Source organism: Lissotriton helveticus, chromosome 9 (genome assembly GCF_964261635.1).
Source record: "Lissotriton helveticus chromosome 9, aLisHel1.1, whole genome shotgun sequence".
NCBI classification, from domain to species: domain Eukaryota; kingdom Metazoa; phylum Chordata; class Amphibia; order Caudata; family Salamandridae; genus Lissotriton; species Lissotriton helveticus.
Genome location: NC_136070.1, coordinates 1,248,096,107 through 1,248,115,496, shown reverse-complemented (window position 1 = coordinate 1,248,115,496; position 19,390 = coordinate 1,248,096,107).

Here is a 19,390-nt window from a genome sequence, read left to right as displayed (position 1 = left end):
CCAAGGCGGAATATTTCCGATCCCAACTCAACCAAGCGGCCAATCAACCCAAGAAACTGTCCCAACTTGTCAAACAACAATTTGTCAGAGCTCCCAACCGCTCAGCCTCAGAGGTCAGTCCCCCTCTTGTTCTGACTTAGCGGCCTTTTTTACTGAGAAAAACAAGACTTATTAACATTGATCTAGAATCCAGGAGATCTCTTATAACATCAAACGGTCCGGCACACCCCCCGGTCGCACCAGACAAGGTCACCACCCTTAGCAGGGGTATTAAGCACAACACTTCCTGGGACACCTTTACAATCCTAATGGAAAACAACATCAATGAGGTACTTCGGAGTATCAACCTATCTAATCACTTCAGTGAGCCCCTTCCATCTACCATCTTCAAATCAATTAAAGATTCTATCTCTCCCTTCTGGACAAAGATCGTCACTGCTTCTTTCTCACAGGGTACAACCCCAGACTGCCTAAAAGAGGCCCAGGTAACACCTATTCTAAAAAAAACTACAGCAGACAGTTTGGATCTTAACAACTTCCGCCCCATCTCCAGCATCCCTACTCTAGCCAAACTCCTGGAAAAATGTGTCCAGTCCCAATTATGTGCTCACATTGAAAATTTCTACCTCCTGAACCAACACCAATCGGGATTTCGTAGCGGGCATAGCACTGAATCGGCTCTCACTGACATAATGGATGACATCCTAAGAATGCTTGACAGAAATGAATCGTGCCTACTTATCCTACTCATCAGCTCTCATCAGCTTTTGACACTGTCAATCACGACAACCTACTAGATATTTTGGAGCAAAGGATGGGCCTCTCTGGACAGGTGCTGAAGTGGTTCTCGTCCATCCTCCATCATAGATCACAAAGAGTTAAGGCAAACCATTCTTTATCGCAGCCATCCCCTGTCACCATGGGAGTTCCCCAAGAATCCTCCGTATCTTTCATTCTATTCAATTTGTTCCTGGAACCACTAGCCAATGTACTAAAATCCATGGACATTAACTTCCATATGTATGCAGACGACTCCCAACTCTACTTGAAAATCTCCTCCCCAGACAACATCTCTTCACTCAACTCCACCCTACTAACTACCCAAAATTGGCTAACTATGAACCACCTCCTGCTAAACACCGCCAAAACAGAATTCCTCCTCATCTCTGCCCCGAAACACACTCCTAATATTGACCTCTGGATGAACCAACTCACAGCCTTCAACTGCTCCCCATACATTATTGACTCAGCTAAATCTCTAGGAATCAAACTGGACAAACTTTTGAATATGAAGACCCAGATCAGTAATGTAAGCAAGGGAGTTAACCACCTTCTGAGAACTCTCAGGAATCTCAAACCTTTCCTACCTCAAGCCGATTTTGAACAGGTGGTCCAAGCGCTTGTTCTACCGAGGCTTGATTATGGCAGTGCTACACTATGCGGCCTCCCCAAATACACTTTGGCTCCTTTAAAGGCATCATTGAACGCTGCGGCCAGACTCATTACGGGCACCAAGCAAAATGCCCCATCTCCCCGTCCTAAAATCTTTAAACCGGCTGCCCTACGAAGCTAGTATTCAACTAAAGATTGCGTGCCTAGCGCAAAAGGCCATCCACTTCGAAACCCCCAATTACCTGGCGCAAACGTTAATACTATCCGGAGGGGGTAGACCGTCGAGGAGTGCTAACTCCCTCCTCCTGGAACCCAAGATCTTCTGCAAAAAGAGAACATGTCAATGAGCCTTCTCGGGTTCTGCTCCAAAAATTTGGAGCTCTCTCCCACCGGAAATCCGGAGAATCTCCTCCAAGGCTGCATTCAAATGGGAAGCAAAACGATTCCTCATGAACAAGTTCTTACCTTCATAAGAGGAGCGAAGTTCAGCTATTAGCGCATCCGTCACACTTGAAGGAAGGACATCATTCTGGTTCTTTACTATTGTACTGGCTCCCCTTTGTAATTCTTTCTCAATGCATAGCACATTATACTCCTAGCCAAGGTCTATCTTGAGTCTTCTATGTGCACTATTGTATTGCTTTTGTATATTCCCTATTTGACTCTCGTACTGTTATGTTACCTCACTCCCTCAAGTGTAAAGCGCTCTGATATCCTTCGGGATTAAGTTCTCGCTATATAAAACTTTATCAATAAATAAATAAATAAATAAATAAATAAGCTTAGTGTGAGAGCGGAGGCAGAGCTGGGAATGGCTCAGTGTGAGAGCAAAGGTTGCCCAGGGAATAAGCTCAGTGTGAGAGCAAAGGCAGAGCTGGGAATGGGCTCAGTGTGAGAGCAAAGGTAGATCATTGAATGAGCTCAATACAAAAGCACAGATAGAGCTGGGAATAAAGTCAGTGTGAGAACAAAGACTGAGCTCAGTGTGAGAGCAGGCACATCTGGGAATGAGGTCAGTGTGAGAGCAAAGACAGAGCTGGGAGTGAGCTCAGTGTGGGAGCAAAGGCAGAGCAGGGAATGAGCTCAGTGTGAGAGCAAAGGCAGAGAAGGGAATGAGCTCAGTGTGGGAGCAAAGGCAGAGCAGGGAATGAGGTCAGTGTGAGAGCAAAGGCAAAGCTGGGAAAGAGCTCAGTGTGAGAGCAAAGGCAGAGCTGGTGATGAGATCAGTGCGAGAGCAAAGGCAGAGCAGGGAATGAGCTCAATGTGAGAGCAAAGGTAGAGCTGGGAATTAGCTCAGTGCAAGAGCAAAGGCAGAGCAGGGAATGAGCTCAGTGTGAAGCTTAACTTGAAGAATGAGACAGCAGCAGGATAAAGGACTTGGACCTGTTGTAATTGTTGCAGTGCTTTATGGTGTGGTATTTACATCAGAACATTGTTTTAGGACCAAATACTTGCAACATGTGGATAATAATATTGCTGAAACTTTATCTCGTTCTGGATTTAAGAGAACAGTCTATCATCATCACCTGGGAGATCGTATAGGAAAGCTGGGAAAGAAATGTGACTTCAGTGGTGGTAAGATCTAGCTGTGAGAGTGATAATTTACTGGAGAGGGGGGAGGATGTTGTGCATATCATTATTAGGTTAATAGACAGAAACATGTCACCAGTTGGCTGTACTTGAGTTCATTTAGAGTATCTGAATCAGCTGGCATTAAAATGAGGAATGGCAGGGCATGGCTTGTACACAGAACTTGGTGGGCGTGTTTCATCCACCATCCAATGTTATCCTGCCATCCAATGTGAGGGACCCGCTTGCAATCCCATGCATTGAAGTCCGAACGGACAAACTCACATTCTGGGAGAGTCATGTCATTGGGGGGGCTGGTGGTGGAGCTGAGCATGGAGGCCTGGAGAGACAAGGCTTAGTGGACTGGGACCTGGGCTACTGATGACGTCGGGGCCTGGTGCTCGTGTTAGAGGAAGTGCGATGTCCTAAACACCAGTTACCCTGCAGCCTGAATGAATGGGGGTGTCTGGGGTTGTCCCTTTTGTCGCAGCTGAGACCCTGTTGTGGCACTGACCGGGTACAGACTTCAACTGAAGGACCGGCTGGTGTAGGCGGGGCGGCCATGCCCCAGACCGGTAGGGAACAAATCAAAAGCAGAGGGACAGAGTGCCTTCTACTGTCCCCGAGCTTGGTGTTGCGGGGGGCTGGGTTGCTGGCCGCAGTGAATGACTGGGCCCATCTTCCATGGGATTGGGGGGTATGCCTGCTGGGAGGGCCACCGCAGCGCAGAGGGAGAGACTGATTCTGGAGGTGCCCCTGTAGTGTAGTTCCTATATTCCCAATAGGCTCTGCGCATTGGAATAGTGTATCCTGTAGTTTAGACGTAGGACTGAAGTCGACTAGGTCTCTACTGAATATACTAGACTTAATTGTGAGTGCCAGCTAGCTCAGAGGTCACTAGAAACTTTCTCGAAGGGATTCGTTTCTGACAACCACTTAAAACATGACAACTTTGTTTCCCAAGAATAAGAAATGTATCTCTAGAGTGGCGGAAATAATAGATAGTTATTTCACTCAGTCAATCAATCGTGCATGCTTCGTTTCACCAGAGGTACAGAGAAAATAGAGAGACGGGCATTTTCAATAAAATGAATTTATTGAACAGTCTTCTTTCTCAAGCATAAGAAATGAACTGCTGCAATCGTAATACTTGTTGTTAAGTACAAACCGTACAGTACGAAGAGTATTATAAAATAATACTGTAAAAGCATGATGTGGTTTCTAAACCATATAATATATAAAATACATACATTGATAAATAATGACTAAAAGTACTCAACTGGTGCTTCTAAAATACGCCTACCCCGGTGTACCTAACCTAGGTCTAGCACAAGGGAAGAAGTAAGTGAGGTGTAGCTTAGTTTCAGTATTCTTTGCCAAGAATCTAATCCAAGAATTCGCCTAGGGTCTAATTAGCTCTGTACCTTGGTTTTAGAATGTAGGCGGTCTGGTATCTCTCTCTCAGGACTCGATTTCCCAGCAACCCGCAAGGGTAGCCTGGAAACACTGGAGCTGGATTTCTTGCTGGAGAAAGTACAGCGTCTCTCAGTGCGTCAGCTGGAGGGTCGGCTTCCTTCGGCACTTGCTGCAGCAGGGCGCGTCGGGCAAGTAGATAGTTGAACTACTCCAAACCACAGTGTGTTTGTTTGGACAAGTGTGGGCATATTTATACCTTGAAGGTGCCGAGTTTGACGTAAGATTGGACATAACGTCATTAGAGACTTAATTCTCTGAAAACTCCATGAGTTCTTGGATAAATCAATATTCATGCAGTGGGAGGTCACTGACTGCTTAAGGCGGGTTTTTCCAAGAAATCGCTGTAGATTTTTGGAAATAGTGGAAGTAGCCAAGCCGTATTAGGACTACTTGAGTCCGCCTCTTTCTCCCCAAGAGCCCTAACCGCGTCTTGGCTATAAGGAGATTAGGCGAGCTGGGTGCCTTTTTGCCTGAAGAGTGAGGTTGGGGTGGAGATTCACGAACCAGCAGGGTACAATGAAGTAGCCTTAAAGCAAAGTGCGCATGTCACGTTGGTCCGCTGACTTTTTCTGGCCAGCCTAACATGCACACTTTAGGGCTCACCTACCTTTGCAGTTTTAGAGATCGGGGGGGACACATCCACAGATACCAGTCTCCTAAGGAGCGCTAGGTTTGCCTGCTTTAGCCAATCCTGTGCTGCTCTCAAACGTTTACTAACATAAATATAAAGGGCGCTCCAGGGACTGAGGCTTTAAAATTGAATAGATGTATCCTGTCCTACTTCTCGGTCTGCTGAATTCATTGGGTTCAGTAAAGGGGGTGGTGATGAACAGAGTGTCTGAATTAAGCAGACCACTCTTACCCAGTCCAAAGATCAGGGCTTGATCCATCACCGTTATTTAGCTCACTGCCCCATCCCAGCTCAGAACCTGGCTATATGCAAATTAGTCTGTCCCTGGCCCAGTGCATCATGGGAACAGGACAGACCAAACGACCAAGCCAATTCTTCACCAGAAAGGAGACAAGCTACCGGGGACCGGTTTCTGGCATTTCAGCCTCGTCGGCCCGGCTTGCTTGAATCCTGATGGAGCAGTGAGCAAGGGACTCATGTCTGAGTATACCCTGCCACACCTATAGTGCTCATTGCACCATCAGGATTCAAGCAAGCCGGGTCGACGACGCCTGAAATGGCAGAAACCGGTCCCCGGAAGCTTGGTTCCTTCCCAGTACAAGAATTGGCTTGGTAGTTTGGTTTGCCCTGTTCCCATCATGCACTGGGACAGGAACACACTAATTTGCATATAGCCAAGTTCTGAGCTGGGATGGTGCAGTGAGCTAAAAAACGGTGATGAATCATGTCCTGATCTTTGGACTGGGTAAGAGTGGTCTGCTTAATTCAGGCACTCTGTTCATCACCACCCCCTTTTCTGAATCATTTTGTCCACCATAAGCGTGGAAGGGTATACTCAGATGTGAGTCCCTTGCTCATTGCACCATCAGGATTCAAGCAAGCCGGGCCGACGACGCCTGAAATGGCAGAAACCGGTCCCCGGAAGCTTGTTTCCTTCCCAGTACAAGAATTGGCTTGGTAGTTTGGTTTGCCCTGTTCCCATCATGCACTGGGTCAGGAACAGACTAATTTGCATATAGCCAAGTTCTGAGCTGGGATGGTGCAGTGAGCTAAAAAACGGTGATGGATCAAGCCCTGATCTTTGGACTGGGTAAGAGTGGTCTGCTTAATTCAGGCACTCTGTTCATCACCACCCCCTTTTCTGAATCATTTTGTCCACCATAAGCGTGGAAGGGTATACTCAGATGTGAGTCCCTTGCTCATTGCACCATCAGGATTCAAGCAAGCCGGGCCGATGACGCCTGAAATGGCAGAAACCGGTCCCCGGAAGCTTGTTTCCTTCCCAGTACAAGAATTGGCTTGGTAGTTTGGTTTGCCCTGTTCCCATCATGCACTGGGACAGGAACAGACTAATTTGCATATAGCCAAGTTCTGAGCTGGGATGGTGCAGTGAGCTAAAAAACGGTGATGGATCAAGCCCTGATCTTTGGACTGGGTAAGAGTGGTCTGCTTAATTCAGGCACTCTGTTCATCACCACCCCCTTTTCTGAATCATTTTGTCCACCATAAGCGTGGAAGGGTATACTCAGATGTGAGTCCCTTGCTCATTGCACCATCAGGATTCAAGCAAGCCGGGCCGACGACGCCTGAAATGGCAGAAACCGGTCCCCGGAAGCTTGTTTCCTTCCCAGTACAAGAATTGGCTTGGTAGTTTGGTTTGCCCTGTTCCCATCATGCACTGGGACAGGAACAGACTAATTTGCATATAGCCAAGTTCTGAGCTGGGATGGTGCAGTGAGCTAAAAAACAGTGATGGATCAAGCCCTGATCTTTGGACTGGGTAAGAGTGGTCTGCTTAATTCAGGCACTCTGTTCATCACCACCCCCTTTTCTGAATCATTTTGTCCACCATAAGCGTGGAAGGGTATACTCAGATGTGAGTCCCTTGCTCATTGCACCATCAGGATTCAAGCAAGCCGGGCCGACGACGCCTGAAATGGCAGAAACCGGTCCCCGGAAGCTTGTTTCCTTCCCAGTACAAGAATTGGCTTGGTAGTTTGGTTTGCCCTGTTCCCATCATGCACTGGGACAGGAACAGACTAATTTGCATATAGCCAAGTTCTGAGCTGGGATGGTGCAGTGAGCTAAAAAACGGTGATGGATCAAGCCCTGATCTTTGGACTGGGTAAGAGTGGTCTGCTTAATTCAGGCACTCTGTTCATCACCACCCCCTTTTCAGAATCATTTTGTCCACCATAAGCGTGGAAGGGTATACTCAGATGTGAGTCCCTTGCTCATTGCACCATCAGGATTCAAGCAAGCCGGGCCGACGACGCCTGAAATGGCAGAAACTGGTCCCCGGAAGCTTGTTTCCTTTCCAGTACAAGAATTGGCTTGGTAGTTTGGTGTGCCCTGTTCCCATCATGCACTGGGACAGGAACAGACTAATTTGCATATAGCCAAGTTCTGAGCTGGGATGGTGCAGCGAGCTAAAAAACGGTGATGGATCAAGCCCTGATCTTTGGACTGGGTAAGAGTGGTCTGCTTAATTCAGGCACTCTGTTCATCACCACCCCCTTTTCTGAATCATTTTGTCCACCATAAGCGTGGAAGGGTATACTCAGATGTGAGTCCCTTGCTCATTGCACCTTACGGATTCAAGCAAGCCGGGCCGACGATGCCTGAAATGGCAGAAACCGGTCCCCGGAAGCTTATTTCCTTCCCAGTACAAGAATTGGCTTGGTAGTTTGGTTTGCCCTGTTCCCATCATGCACTGGGACAGGAACAGACTAATTTGCATATAGCCAAGTTCTGAGCTGGGATGGTGCAGTGAGCTTAAAAACGGTGATGGATCAAGCCCTGATCTTTGGACTGGGTAAGAGTGGTCTGCTTAATTCAGGCACTCTGTTCATCACCACCCCCTTTTCTGAATCATTTTGTCCACCATAAGCGTGGAAGGGTATACTCAGATGTGAGTCCCTTGCTCATTGCACCATCAGGATTCAAGCAAGCCGGGCCGACGACACCTGAAATGGCAGAAACCGGTCCCCGGAAGCTTGTTTCCTTCCCAGTACAAGAATTGGCTTGGTAGTTTGGTTTGCCCTGTTCCCATCATGCACTGGGACAGGAACAGACTAATTTGCATATAGCCAAGTTCTGAGCTGGGATGGTGCAGTGAGCTAAAAAACGGTGATGGATCAAGCCCTGATCTTTGGACTGGGTAAGAGTGGTCTGCTTAATTCAGGCACTCTGTTCATCACCACCCCCTTTTCCGAATTCATTGGGTGACGCAGATGTGATCGCTAATCAAAATCATAGCAAGCCTGTGAGTGTCTGCTTCGGAGTGTAGTGTGTGTGTGCCCAGGTGTCAAACATCCCATGCAGGCCCTTTGTAGTTTTCCCTATGTTAGCATGAGCACATCGCAGACTGCCATCTGCTTTGCGCACGTTTACTATACAAACTTATTTTGCTTTGTGTCACACTGTATTTTCACACAGAACCCGCTTTTGTTTTCGTATTCTGTTCTTTCCTGGGATTTATTCTGCACACCATGGACAAGGTCAAATAACAATGCCCCTTGGTATTGTGTTCTGGTCAGGCCCTAGCATCTAGTTAAAACATGCAGCTGTTATTTGGGAACACATACCTTTGCCATATACATATGCACAGATAGGTAACTACACACTTGAAGTGGGATCTTTCCAGGGAAGAGATCGTGACAGCACCTAAGATGTTGAAGTTTCATCTGTGCATGCTATGGTATGGGGTCTGCTGACAATACCCAGAGATCTTCTGGTATTTAATAATTTTGCTTCTGTAGAAGGGAAGGGAGGTTAGGCTACCCTGTCTTATACAATGGCAGCTCTTTTTATGATTTATGGAGTAGTTACTACGCTGACTGTCTTGTGTTTTTTCTTATTTATTATGCTCATATACTAGGACACTACACATTTTAAACTTTCTTCGTGTCTCTGTTAGAACTTAATGTGGACTAGTATGAGCGTGAGAGCAAAAGGGTGTGTCTTGCAACTGCAATTACTGAGAGGGTCGGTAGAGTTGTGTTCTGGGGTGTCTAATCACTTGTAGGAGAGCAAGTGAGACACTATAGCTAGTTGGTTGCAGGCTCATGGGTACCTAGGTGGTAGGATGACTCATTCCCTACCTACTTAGGCTCTCAGATCCAAACCATTATTCTCTAATGCCGCAGACTCCCTACAACCTGAAGTCACTAATGTTTGGTCTACTACTTATTCACAGGACCCCTGATTAGCGCTTGTGCTTGTCCACAATACCCTTGACCGTGTCCCGGAGACGTCCGTGGTGGGAAGGGTTTGCCTCAGCTTGTAGGAAATACCTATTACTGTAGGTTTTTCAAGCTTGAATTTGACCCATTTCAGTGCTACAGTTTAAATCCCTTTGTTTGGTTTCATGGCTCTACCGGTTGCGATTCCGGCTCATCACCATGCAGCGGTAACTCAACATTTGTTGTAGCATGGAGTCCTCAATGCGGGTTCTCCGGTTGTTTTTGTAGTCAAGGTGGATCCTGCAGACCCTTTCGAAGTATTTTACTCCTGCGTCACATTTCCAGCTGTGGATGTGAATGATAATTCTTTTAATGCTTACACTGTCGCTGCAGTTCCAGAAGCTTATCGCCCTTATGCAGTTATTGAATTTCTTCTTACGGCCTGCGAGCACCAGAATTGGTTTAATGGCACCCGACCCCATCTTATTGCTACTGTTCGTATCAGCCACCTGAGTATTGATGGGCCCCCCTGGCCTGTGTTGGCCGGTTTTACTCCATACCCACATTATGCGAATGTCACTGTGTGAATGTTCCGTTGCTGTATATACAAGTTGTTGTCTTTAGATGCCAGATCCAATTTGTTGCCCGTGGCTTTCTCACATCACCTGTGCAGCCTGCGCATGGAAGAGGTATTTTTATTAGCTCTGTTATTATTAATTCGGTCATTGGCAAACGTCCTCAGAATCGTGAGTTCCAAAGATTGACCAGCTTGATGCTGTTTTTCCTTTTACGGGTCCTGTGGAAAAACATAGGATCCTTAGTATGTACTTACCTAGTGGTAGGCTTCCCCCCTTGGCTGACTGCAATAACTGGGGGATGGTGTTTGCCTCAGTGTATACACTCTGTTATGGCGCCCGCTCGATGAGCGTCCTTCCGAGCTTTCTCAAACAAGTACAGAATAAACATGGGGCAGGTCCTGCCCTAGATTTGGGTATGAAATTGATGGGTATATTTCCTGTTGCCCACAAAATGATTTTTTCTAATCTTAAAGTTGAAGCAGCATCCATGATGGTATGTCCACGCCTTTAAGCTGTGGTTGACGTTGACAGGGAATGTCAGTTGCCACTTACTATTGCTGATGTTTATACATCTTTAGGTCACAATCATTTAGGAATCAGATCATTTACACAATCTCAAGGCAAGCCCCCTCCTGAAAAGGAGGGTCACCCTCTTTCCTTAAAAGACATGGAATTAATCTAAGCAGCAACAGAAGCCTACCACCACCAGATGCTTCTAAACGTAGACATGATTTACATGATCGCCCAAAAATTAAAACTCCTGAGAGGTTTCCTGATCCTCGTTCTCCTCATTCCTTTCAGGATTCGTCTGATCAATAGGACGACAGAGGAGGGCGGCAAGATTGCAGACAGGGTGATTCCATGCAATACCAGTGGGACCCGCAGCACTCTTTTGAATGTGAAAGTTAAGAGAGAGGAACCACCTCCCTGTAGATCCCATTCCAGAAGAAGAAAGTTGCCACTTTGACAGCAAAGTATGTCCCAGATGGGGAGAACCCTGCTCCCGGACTGGAGTGGGCGGTGTCTCTGCACGACAGCAGTGCAGTGGAAGTTACCATAGTGCGCCAGCAATGGACACCTTTGTAACTGTTAAAACCGCGGACACCTGCGTAGCTGCACCTAATAGACGTTTTCAAGTACAAATTCTGATTGAAGGTGACATTAGTCGCACCATAAACGCTATTTTTTGGGACAAATTAACTTCTTCTTATGACATTTTGTTGGCAGAGGTCGATTAGCCTCCCCCATTGGTTCTTGCTTATCCTCTGAGGTACTGGGTTATCATAAGAACCGGTAAAGAACCGGTAACCCAGCGGTGCCAGGGGACACACCCGGAGACCTCGAGTTCTTCCTGATTCAGACCTACAGAAACTCAGAGTCTTCTAGGTGAAGTCAAAGATCGATTTATTGGCTGCAACCAAGGTAACAAGTGTCCCAGAAGTACAACACACAGGAAGTATGTTCTCAGGAGACTGCCGCGCTTTACAAAGTCAGGCTTCTCTCTTTATACAGAATATTCGGCCCTAGGCGAACATTCTTCGAATTTGCAATATATCATTTACAGGTTTTGGTTTACAAAAGAAAAGCAGAGTCATGATGACATGTACATATTTCACGCCGTGCTTGCCCATAACAAATCATTCGCAAGGCCCAACATTTCATCAGATATCGCTGGACCCCCAATAAAAACGGGCACCTCCCCATCATAAAGTAAGTGAAGCAAAGGAGCAGAGAAAGATGTGAGCGAGATAGGGCAGGTGTGCGCGCTGGAATGGTTTTATGGCTTGTTGAGCCCTGATGATATCTTGTTCGGCCACTGGGCGGGGAACTGACCTAACGAGTTCGGCCTGGGGCAATGGTTCTAACTTGTATAGGTCAGAGAAAAGTCAATTAAGGAGTATGTGTCCTTGTGGAATCGAATTCAGCTGGATTAATGCCTATGTAAAGGTCAACACATAAATGGAAGCCAAGGGTTTAGAACGCAAATGACGATTTCGAGGCGAAATCGTCACCCAAATGTGCTGAAAATACATGTACATGTTGTGCTCGTCATTCTCGGTCTTTTGATACCAAATTCGTAAAACTTCGATGAAGTTTTAATTGTCGAGTTCAGAACGATTATATGAATTCCGAATTTTCAGAAGCACAAACCCACCTTTTGCCCTTACATAGGCAATTAATCCATCCTCATGTTAGTCTGAGTCCAAATCTATATTCCTGAAGTCATTGAGATGTTGCTGTAACATCATTCTAGTACTTAGTTCATCTCTTGACACAGGCTTCCTTACACATGATGTAGCACAGAGGCCACATATTGCAGGAGCGCACTGTATGCACAGACAGAACAGGAAAAGAATGGCTAAGACCATCCCAATGACCTTTAGAATTTTCCATCCCCAGGCAGATATCAGTTCCCAGAACCATCCCATTAACGACCAATCTCCTTTATCCACATGAATAGATTCGGAAATCTTATGTAGTTTGGAGATGGCCTGGTACACAGTCGGAGCGTTATCTGGGATGAAAATGCAGCAGCTAGATTGGATCAATCTGCATACCCCACCTCGGTCTGCGAGTACAACATCTAAAGCGACCCGGTTCTGAAGGGTCATAAGTCGATCCGACTGGAGCTCAGCAGTCAGGTTACTAAGGGCACCAGCAGTTTCGGTCACGGTGGACTCAACTACCCTTGTCAATTGCCTTATGTTCCTACTGTTAGCCATAGATCCCCAGAACGGCAGAAAACCCTTTGCAAAGTCCCCAAATTCTTGACCTGCAGTGTCTTCTTTACTCAAAACACCTCTAACTATCCTTGTCCGGTGGTAGTCTGCCGCTGCTGTGTAGGTGGGAGGCAACAGGAATGAAACAAAACATGAGCCCGAGAAGTCAGGGGGCAACCATGTATAGGCTCTATCATGGCAGATGAAATAGGTACCCTTAGCTGCTAAAAATGCAGGGGAAGTCTGAGACCCAAAAACATATGTTTTTGTACAGACACTTTTCCCTAACTGTGCTCCGGGATTCTTGCCAATACCTTGCAGACACAGGTTACCCTGATGGGGTACGATCCAGATGGGGGAAGACCTTTTTGCTTGCTGTTTCTCACTTAAGGTAGCTCCATATCTGGTCACGTTCCAACCTACATATGCCAGTATCGCATCATCCGCGGTGGTAGGTTGATTCTGCTAAAGGATGCTTCCGTCAATCCAGGGCAACTCCCTTAGACCAACCAGAACTACCGACCTAACGTCGTTAGCTGCACCCAAAAGACTTTTTGGGCAACCGCGGCCCTAGCAGCGGAACCCGGATGGCGGTTCGAAAAACAAAAATGAGCAAGTTTCCTGGATGGGAGAGCTGCACTTTTCAAAAATAGTACTTGGGAAAAAGGAAAATATCGATTTATTAGTCTATGGATCTTTTGTCTCAAATTGCAAAAAGGGAATCACTTTCATCAGTCCGTTTTTCTCGGTCTCAGGTTTTACCGTTGCTTCCCAGGTATTGTCTGGTCCGGAAACAACAGGTCGGATTCTGCAGAGTTCAATAGCTTGGACGGTGGCACAGCCTTGTGCGAAATGTTCTCATTTTCTGGTTCAGAGTCAGTTCTTTTTACGTGCAAATCTTTAAAAGGGGCAGTATGTGACAATATGTTAGGTTCTGGATCAGTGACACCCTTCTGGACCCATTGGTCATGGGGCGGAGGAAATGTTACTTTCTTACAATGGATCCCGTGGACCCAGTTGGCCTTCCCCTCCACCCGAACTGCAGATCTTGTGGAAAGAAGGACGAGGTGAGGCCCGGTCCACCTGGGCTGGTCGTTCTTTGTTCTTTGAAAGTTTTTAACGAGGACCCAGGAACCGGGGTCAATGGAATGACCGGGAGTCTCAGAGACCGGAGGCAGGGTGTTGTGAACCTGTTGATGCAAAACACGCAATTTAGCCGTCAATTCATACAAATAATCGAGCAAAACAGGGTGTTCCAGCTCACTGAATTTTCTGGGTCTAGGCACTCCCCATATATTGGCTGGCCGGCCAAAGATAATTTCATAAGGGCTGAGTTTCACTCGCGAATGCACAGTCATTCTGGTGGATAGGAGTGCTAAGGGTAGAGCGTCAGGCCATTTAAGACCTGTGCTCGCTTGGATTTTGGCCAATTTAAGTTTTAAAGTGCCATTGTAACATTCTACTAATCCAGCTGATTGGGGGTGATTTGCAGCGTGGAACTTCTGCCTAATGCCTAGCCCTTCACACACTCTTTTCATCACACGACCCACAAATTCACCTCCATTATCAGACCAGACCATTCTAGGCATTGCAAATCTAGGGAAGTACTCTTTCACAAGGGCTTTCACTGTGGACAGGGCAGTATTGGCTTTTAGGGGATATGCTTCTACCCATCTTGAGAAAGCACAAACAACAACGAGCACGTATTTTAAGTTGTTGCACCTCTCCATGTGTATGAAATCTAGCTGCAAAACCTCGAACGGATACGTAGGAGGTGCAAAATGACCAGCTGGAGTTGGGGTTCCCCTACCAGGATTGTGTTTCAAACATACCATGCAATTCTTGACAACATTCTCTGCACACTTGGGAATCCCTGAATTCTTCCATACTGGAGCCAACAACTCGCAAATTCCTTTCACGCTGATATGAGCCATTCCATGAGCCATTGTAACCACTGCAAGCACGTATGCATCGGGTAACAACCATCTCTGATGCTCAGACAATTCAACCCAACAACCATTTGCATCCATCCTACCCGTACTTTCTTTCCACACGCTCAACTCTTTCTCTGTAGCCTCAGCTTGGATGGATTTCACACTTTCCATCGTGTCTTCGCACAATCCAACATCACCAGCCCATCTTGCAGGACCTACAACATACATTCGGCTCATCACATTCTTTGCCGTTTCCTTCGCGATTTCATCCGCAAATGCATTTCCACGACCAACATCATCGGTCACCTTCTTGTGAGCACTACATTTCACAATCGCCATTTGCAGGGGTAAGGTCAGTGATTCAAGAAGCTCATTCACCAACTGACCATGCTGAATCTTAGCTCCATGCGAAGTAGGGAATCCACGTTCTCTCCACAATCGTCCAAAACTATGAGCCACTCCAAATGCATACTGGCTGTCGGTATAGACAGTCACTTTCATTCCTTTAGACAACACACATGCTCTCGTGAGCGCAAATAATTCTGCAGCTTGAGCTGAACCATGTGGTATTCGTGCAGTTTCAACAACTGTGTGCAAAGTCGTGACAGCATATGCTGCAGTCACGTTGCCATTTGGGAGCTTGAAGCATGAACCATCCACCCATAATGTACCATCACATTCAGTAAGAGGAGTGTCAAGTAAATCTATTCTCCCTTTTGTTTCTTCCTCTGTTGTGAGAAAACAATCGTGCTGTTCTGAAGCGTCTGATTCCTCTGCAATTGGTAACAATGTGGCTAGATTCAAGGTACTGCACCTTTTTATGTGCACATGGCTCGCTAGCAGTGTCAATTCGTAACTGGACAGTCGAGCACTAGTTAAGTGCTGTGTCTTGGTCCTATTTAACAATGTGTCCACTGCATGCGGGACCATCACGATTAGTGTATTATTCATTACTAGACCAGCAGACTGTCGAATGGAAACAGCTGCTGCTGCTGTGGCCCTTAAACAACTTGGCAATGCTTTAGCTACCAGATCCAAAGTCGACGAAAAATAGGTGCATGGCCGCTGTCTCCCTCCAAATAACTGAGTCAACACAGACAATGCACAGCCCTCCTTCTCGTGGACATACAATGTGAAAGGCTTACTGTAGTCGGGGGTACCCAACACAGGAGCTGAACATAATGCTGTGCGTAATTCGAGAAAACTTTTCTGACACTCTTCAGACCAAGGAATGGGATTGGGTGTATTTTTACACGTTAATGCCACCAGGGGTTTGGCCAATAACGAAAAATTAGGAATCCACTGTCTACAGTATGATGTTATGCCCAAGAAAGCACGCACTTCTCTCTGTGTTCTTGGCACATTCAATTTCGCTATTGCCTGAATTCTCTCTGGGGTCCGTTTCCTCCCCTCCTTCGATAAGAGGTGACCTAAGTAGGTCACTTCTTGTCGGCAATATTGGAGCTTGGAAAGTGACACCTTGTGATGTAAAGCACACAGATGACGCAATAATACCAGCGTAGCCTTTTTACAAATTTTCTCAGTGTCTGCAGCAATGAGCAAATCGTCCACATACTGTACAAGAGTAGCACCTGTAGGCAGAACAATCGTATCAAGCTGGGTTTTCAGAGCTTGACTGTATATGGATGGACTTTCACAGTAGCCCTGAGGAGCGTGTTTAAAGCGGAAGCTACGGCCTCCTTAACTGAAGGAAAAAATATCCCTGCTCTCCTCAGCAATTGGGATGCTGAAGAAAGCATTCTTCAGATCAATCACCGAAAACCAGGAGGCAGAAGCTGGAATCATAGTCAATAATGTGGTAATGTCGGGGACAACTGGGAATTGTGGCACAACTATTTTATTGACTTCTTTAAGATCAATCACGAATCTGTACACGGGTGGCTGAGAAGGGTCAGTTCGTTTCAAAACAGGCAAAACAGGACTATTGCAAACGTTGCCTCGTGTTTCTTCAATCACATCCTTTTCAATCAATTCATAAACGATCGCTAGCAACGCTTTTTCACCTTCACTAGAAATTCGGTATTGGGGAATTCGTGGCATTTTCACCTTGGCTTTCAATGTTACAACATATGGTGGAATTTCTAAAAGACCTACATCATTAGGACCAGTGGCCCAAAGAATATCTGGGAGAAGTGACAATTCTGCTGGAAGTGCATCTCTCGACAAATACATGGGAGAAACTACTTTCTTACCTAAAGTAAGTTGTACTCCTGAAGGAGAACAGTACAAAGTCGCATACAATCTTTTTAACAAATCCAATCCTAGTAAATTTTCACCACAACCTGTTGTCAGAATGAGGGGTGCTTCGAATTCGTAGGGACCAACAGAAAGAGACAAAGGGTCAGAAATTGGATTTCTAACTGGGGCGCCAGAAAAACCTACGGAAACGTTCATTTCGCCAGACAAAGGTGCGCCAGGGAGTTTGGAGTGCTTAATAGAACTCTTCATAGCACCAGTATCCAAAAGAGAAGGTTCTGACACACCTGATGTAATCACCTCAACGTATGGTCCACTCTGATCTACTGGAACTGAAACAACTCCCTCTCTTTGTCTATGGCTGTCCTAGCAATCATTAGTTTCCCAATTCTCACTTTCTGTATAGTAATCATCAACATAGTATTGAGCTGTTCTGTCAGATGTGTTGTTCTGCTGATCAAACCTATTCATAGAATTTTGCGGTGGAAGTGGACGTGCGTTTTGGGGAACGTTTCCACGTCCTCTACCTCTAAAGGCTTGTTAAACGCCTCGACCTCTTGTGTTTGAACCACCATTTGCACGCTGTAACAGAATTGGACAATTATTCTTAAAATGACCTTCTTCTTTGCAATATAAACACTGATTGGGGCCCACAGTGACACGTGGCTGAATATACTCGACCCTTTGTGAGTTCCTTTGATACTGTTGAGGGTGCTGAAAGTTACTCTGATAGTTATTCTGGCCGTTATTATTCTGATTACCACCACCACGTGGCGGGTATGCTTGCTGTAGCAAAACCTTCGTTTTTAGTTCTCTAGTTTTCTTTTCTACTCTATCTTTCTCATCCTTGTCTCTATTCTCGTAATATTGTGCAGTAGCCAATATCTGGGCTGAAGATGAGACTGCCCAAGAACTTTCCGAATCTTTTAATTTTTTACACAATTCTGGAAGCAGATTGTGCACGAATTTATCGACAAACAATCTCTGACCACCTTCTGTGGTCATATCTTGACCGCTGTGATCAACAAATGTTTCTTCAAATCTGGTGAAGAAATCCGAGACTGTTTCTTCTTTCTTCTGCTTGCATGCAGACAACTTATCCCAATTTACGCGTATTGCAGGCATTATCGTTTTTTCATACTCTACTATTTTACCAGGGAGCTCTGCTATCAAAGGCTCAGGTTTGGCACCACCAACTTGTCGGGCATCTGCAGCAGTGATATTAGCCCATGAGTCACCTAATTCTTGGTCATGATCTATATGACGAATTTTACCCCATAAAGGCTGTGGAACAACATTCCCGAATAGCATATCTATATCGGCTAAATTCATTATACATGACCCAGCAGTTTGCGACAACTCTTTATAGTACCCTGCAGGATTTTTACGCGGATCAGGTAATGTTTGTTTGAGTGCTAAAACTTCAGCTCGTTTCCATGGGACATGTACCCATACACGCTGAAAGTGTGGCAAAATAGGGGGGTTGACAGTTGTGTCGCCCTCTCTCCATTGTGGGGGAACTTCTCTCATAGGGTATTGTCGCGCCTTTTTCCTACTAAATGTACTAGGCTCAGATTGTGACTCAGAACAGCTCCCCTTACTCCGATATGATATCAACATTTCAACTGCTTTCTCCACATCTGGACCTACAATCATACCCTGTCCAAACTTAAACCGCACACGACACATCTCTTGTGGGAGGCAATCCTGATCATTGTCTTCTAAATCCTCCAAAGGAAAACACACATCCGTTCGAAAACATATCTCTGTGTAGCTGTTTCCCATTGGTGGAAGAGTTCCATGACAGACTGTACATCATATTTTACAGTGTCCATGACCCATTTCCGTGCTAAACTATTCAGTGAATCTCTCTCTTGATAATCAGGCAGTTAACTTCGCAAGTGTCTCCTTCCCGTGTTAGGGGTCGTAGTAGGCGACCCGAAAAGAGGCAAAAGAAGGTTAGTAACAGTGCTGGCCATTTTCTGCCGAATGGAAGGTGAAACTGAAGGAAGAACGGATGGAAAAACGGGGTGAGATAAGGCAGGGGCAAAGATAGCAGAAGAGGTATCAGGGGAAATAGAGGGGGCACTAGGCAAGATTGTAGAGGGAGCATTAGGAGACGTGAAAAATACAGTAGGCAAAATCGTAGAAAACACAGGTGAAACAGAGGTGGTCGGTGGGCCTGGAGGAGGCTGCACCAAAGGAGTAGGAGCCAGCTGAAGAACAACCGGTGGGTGCTGTGGAGGAGCAGGAGGTGGAGTTTGCGCAACTAAAGGTTGCGGGGGTGCCGTGGCATTCTGCGCATAGGGTGGTGGTGAATTAAGCAAATGTGACATTAATGGGTCTTTTTCTCGCTCTTTTGCTGCCTTTTGCTGAAGAGACGGAAAAACTGGATAGCATTTATCTACTGCCATTTTCCGTTGCCTGTGCAACTGCTCATTCATCTGCTCTTCTTCATTGTCTTTAAACTGCATAGCAGCTTGCATTACTGAAAGTCCCCCTTCTCTCTTATTTTTCTTAGCTAATTTGATTTCCTTTTGTTTGGCTTCTTTACGCCATAGGCGAAAAGAGTCAAACATCGCCGGCCGGGCTTTCTTTTTAAACAGTTTTACTTCAAGGTTGTCTAAGATTTCGGTATCAAAGCTACTATATTGGGGCAATTTTAGAACACCATCTTTCCTGGTGTATT